Here is a 4986-nt window from a genome sequence, read left to right on the forward strand (position 1 = left end):
ACGCTGGGCTTTCCTCGCAGCTCTGAGGTCGTCACTCCCGGGACTGACACCTGGAGAATGAGACTGAGCTCGGGTTTTTTTTTTCTCGAGCTTTCTCTCTGGGAGCAGCCCTTGTTCAGTGCCTGCCTGGGTCAGGGCCCTGGACGGGAGCCTGGAGCTTTGAGGCGTCCTCTTGGCTACACGTTCTGCAGAGTCCAGCGTCTGTTTAGACAGCGTCAGGAGGTGTGGGGACCAGTCTCACTTTATTTCGCTCAGCTTTAAAAGAGGTTTGGGGGAAAGATTGAGAGGGAAGGTGTGTGTAACCAAGGGTCCATGGCTCCTTCTCTAAAGGCAGGTATCCTGATCCCTTCCTCCACTTGCGGATCTGGAATAAATCAGATACTGGGGGTGAACCAAATGCTTGGTATGAGTCCAAGCCAAGGTACTTCAGGAGGTCCCAAGATCTGGTTGAGGGTGTCTGTGACCACCAGAGGTAGGCTTGTGGGGCCTCTGTCTCTGAGAGTGAACAGGTGTGTGGGTGTGTGTCTCTGTCTCTCTCTGCCTCTGTCTCTCTGTCTGTCTGTCTGTCTCTCTCTCTCTCTCTCTCTCTCTCTCTCTCTCTCTCTCTCTCTCTCGTGTGTGTGTGTGTGTGTGTGTGTGTGTGTGTGTGTGTGTGTGTGTGTGTGTGTGTGAATAGCTTGGGCATTCTCCAATCCACAGGGGATGTTGGTAGATGTGCACCAGTGGCTGGGTGACTCTCCTTTCGTGTCGAAAAAGGAAAGAAAAGAGGTGGCCATGTCTGCTGGCCCCTACTGGAAAGAAATGAAGGAAGAAGACAGAAAGGATGGGAGAAGGGAGATGCAGCCAGAATGCTTTGAGCCAGAGACAATAGATGGGGGGTGGCTTCCATGGTTACACTGCAGAGGGGGCAGTGTGGAACAACTGTAGCTGCCTGAGGTTGTGTGGGAGAAGAAGGTAGGGATAGGAGATAGACCTGGAAGAAAGAAGGGAAGGAAGGATGAAGGGGGAAGGAGGGATGAAGGGAAGGAGTGGTAGGAAGAAGTGAAGGAGAGAGAGGAGAGAGGCAGAGGGAGACAGAAGGAAGAGAGAGGGAAAGAGAGGGAGAGAGGACGAGAGAGAGAGAGAGAGAGAGAGAGAGAGAGAGAGAGAGAGAGAGAGAGAGAGATGGGGGGGGGGAGCTGAGAGAATACCAAAGCTTTACATAGTTAGGACAACTAGAAAACTGTGACCCAGCTGAGACCTGGGTGAAGCGGCCAGCTGGTCTCCTCCTAGCCTGCCCTCTGGAGGGAAGTAGAACTTCTCTGCAGCCCCTTTAGGGGCCAGTGTCCCCTACATTAGCCACCTTACTTGGGCCATCTGCATTTATCTCATCCTGGCTTTCTCAGTTTTTAGAAACATGCCTTACATTTAGTTTAGAAAAACAGAAGCACAAAAGGTAGTGGGGCTGCATCTCTGCCTCCCGCTGATGCCTATGAAGCTGCCTTTGCGCTAACAAAAGCAAAGTTGTTTCTTTTCCACGGTGTTTTGGTGGCTGCTGTTTCCCAGCTGTCCTAGAACTCACTCTGTAGTCTGGGCTGGCTTTGAACTCAGAGATCCACCTGCCTCTGTCTCCTAAGTGCTGGGACTAAAGGTGTGCGCCACCATCAGCTTCTTTTCATGATTTTAAATCTTCATTTCACGGATGGAGGAGGTCATAGTTTTTTTGTTTTGTTTTTCTTTTTTCTTTTTCTTTTTAAATTTTGTTCCAGGAGCCTTTTCTGGCTCAACCCCCAGTGAGCTGGACCTTCCTTCCTGGAGAGGCTGGTGGTTTGGAGAGTGCTTTGGAACTAGAGTTTGGAAGTTAGGACGGTTCCTGGTGACCAGCAAGAACTCAGGTGATTGGTTCTTTGGACCACTGATCTCTGGTCAGTCTTTGCTCTCAGGGAGACTGTATTCTTTAGTGCTGTCCTGGCAAAGGAAGGCGTCATATCTTTTTTTCTGAAAGGTATTGAAGGGCTGAGCAAGGGGCTGAGATTACAACACAAAGATGGCAGAGAAGGACAGGAGGACCTGGACCCAGCTCAGCCTAGTTTTTGCTTGTTGATTCCTCTTCTTGGTGTGTGTGTGTGTGTGTGTGTGTGTATGTGTGTGTGTGTGTGTGTGTGTGTATGTGGTGTGTGTGTGTGGTGTGTGGTATGTGTGTGGTGTGTGTGTGTGGTGTGTGTGTGGTGTGTGGTGTGTGTGTGGTGTGTGGTGTGTGTGTGGTGTGTGTATGTGGTGTGTGGTATGTGTGTGGTGTGTGTGTGGTGTGGTGTGGCGTGTGTGGTGTGTATGTGTGTGTGTGTGTGTGTGTGTGTAGGGGGCTCTCTACTTCAACCTCTAGTAGTGTGTGTTGTGCACTGTCCTCATGAATATCTCTCGGGGAGGAGCATTTTTTTGTATTGTCCTCAGAGAATCTAGCGCTTAGATTTGTCACCCCATCGCTAAAGGGAGCTGGGAGTTTGGGGTGAGCAGGGAAAACTGCCTGTAGAGCTGAGATGAAGCAGACCTCACAAAAAGGGCCTATTTCCCTTGCCAGCCTCCTATCTGGGAGCCAGACCTCTGCACACACATGCTTCGGAATGGTCTATCCCATTCCCATAGGGAGCGGATGGCTTCTGAGCAGAGTAACCACACTGAATGAGAAGGGGGAAGGTGTGTGTGTGGGGGGGAGGTGAGTTCTCTGAAAGGTCCCTGTGGGTGCAGAGATGTGCCTGGTTCCTCGAGTTCTGATGCCTAGCCTCTTCCTGGGTTAACCCCTCCAGGTTCACAGAGATATATTTTTTAAGTTAAAACCTTCCAGTGTGTGTCATGCGTAGAGACATATACTTCTCTTTAAAAGATGTAATTTTATGTATGAGTGCCTTGCGTACACTTATGTCTCCATACCACGTGCAAGCCTGGTGCTGGCAGAGGTCGGGAGAAAGAGCTGGATTTGTTAGAGCTGGTGTTACTAGAGTCGTGGATGACTGTAAATCACTAAATGATGGAAATTGAACCCAGGTCTCTTAAAAGAGCAGAAAGCAATCTTAACCACTGAGCCATCCCTCCAGCCCCTATGAACACACTTTGAGCCCCCTTTAAGAGAGGTGATAATGAACTTGTGACCTGGGGTTCTGCAAGGAGCTGAACCTTCGTGCTATAGGACAGTGGGCGCAGAACTGTTGGTCACTGTGGAGGCTGGAGCAGGGACGGAAGTAGACTGGGGCTAACTGATCTCAGCTAGGGATATAAAGGATTCCAGCCTTGGTCCACAGGGGTCCTCAGTTGGCAGAAGTGCTCTAGCCACAGGCAGGTAGCCATCAGTAACTGATGCTGGATCCCCACTCCCCAACACTCTGGGTTCCACAGGCATGGTTCCGACCTGTCTCTTGTGGGTATCTAGGATGTTCCTTCAGCTCATGAAGGAAACCTAGCCAGTGTCCCAGAGTGGGCCAATACCTGCTGCCCGTGTGCCAGCCCTCTAGCAAAGAGCTTGCGACTTTACAGAGAGGCTGAGTTCCTGCCTCTAGCCAGAAGGATACCTAAACACGGCTCACCTGTTTATAGTGTGTTGTCCCGTAGATTTCAGAGTGTCACAGGTAAGTGCAGCCATCACCACCACAAATACTGAAGCATTTTTATAGGCTAAGGATGCTGTCTGGATAGAGTGTTTGTGAAGTAAACAGAAAGCCCCGGGTTTAATTCCCAGACCACGGAGACCCTTGTGAGAGATGGAGGTGACAAGATTAGGAACTCAAAGCCACCCTTGGCTTCATAGCAAGTATAAGGCCAGCCTGAGCTACAAGAGACCTCAGAGGGAGGGAAACTCACCCCCAAAACCCCATTCCCCCTCGGCCCTGAACCACTATTATCTTCCTGTGACCATGGATTTGCCTATTTAGGTCATCTCATCTGTGTGGAATCTTACAGTGTGTGTACCAGCAGCTGGCCTCTCTCAGTGTGTTTCAAGGTTCATGTGTGTAGCGTGTACTGGCATCCCACTCCGTCTAGTGACAGTGGCACCTCTGCGTGTTCACCCTCTATTCAGATTTCTTCCCCGTCCTAGGCGAGAACGTGAGTTCCACTGATTCTGGGTGTGCAGCCAGCAGTAGTCAGAGTGGAGGCTCAGGGAAGCATCGCCTTCTTCAGTAATGCCTTCTTCAGTCAAATTCTGGAATCATCTTTTCCAATTCTGTCCAACGAGGAGAAGGAGGGATTGTGGAGCTGCTGGACTCGTGGGGACAACGGTGCTGGAGAAATGTCTCAGAGCTGTGTGTCTCAGCTCATGTCTATGTCACTAACTAGTCACTAACGGGCTACTTAGCTTCTGTGTCACACACAGTGTCCCCACCTATCTAATGGGAATGTTAGTTCCAACCCCTGGAATTGTTATCGAAGGTTAAATAATTTGGGCAGACCACTGGCCCCATGTCTTGCAGTCCTTGGGGCCAGGGGAAAAACAGATGTACACACCATAGCTCCTGACGGTCCCCCTTCCTTCTCCTGAGGAGGTTCTGGTAGCCCAGGAGGACAGGAAATGGCTTAGCCCATGACCTCAGTGGTCCCTGTGTCTGTCCCAGGTGGCGGTACAGAAGGGGCTCAGTTGGCCTCTGGGACAGCACATCAGCCAGCGTGGTTTAAGCTTCTGCTTCTCTAGAGAGCCGTTAGCTGTGAAGCCCTGTTCTTCAGCATCCAACTCGGACACTTGGCACAACCATTTTCCTTGTTTGTAGTTCTAGTCCAGTGTCCACATGGAAACTAGAACTGAGCTGTTTCCAAGCATGAGACCCCCACCCGGCCACCAATCCTTTCCCAGCCCAGGGAAAAACACTGTGGCAGGTTTCCTTGGAAGAAGCAAGGATAGATGGTGCTGGAGGAGCTGCCCCCCAGCAAGAAAGGGGCTTCTGAGGCCAGAATTCTCAGGTGCTTCTTGGAGCCCAGGATAAACTGCCTATAACTATTCCCTTGTCTACCTTTGTATGGATT

This window comes from Micromys minutus (genome assembly GCF_963924665.1).
Source record: "Micromys minutus genome assembly, chromosome: 18".
In the NCBI taxonomy this organism is placed as follows: domain Eukaryota; kingdom Metazoa; phylum Chordata; class Mammalia; order Rodentia; family Muridae; genus Micromys; species Micromys minutus.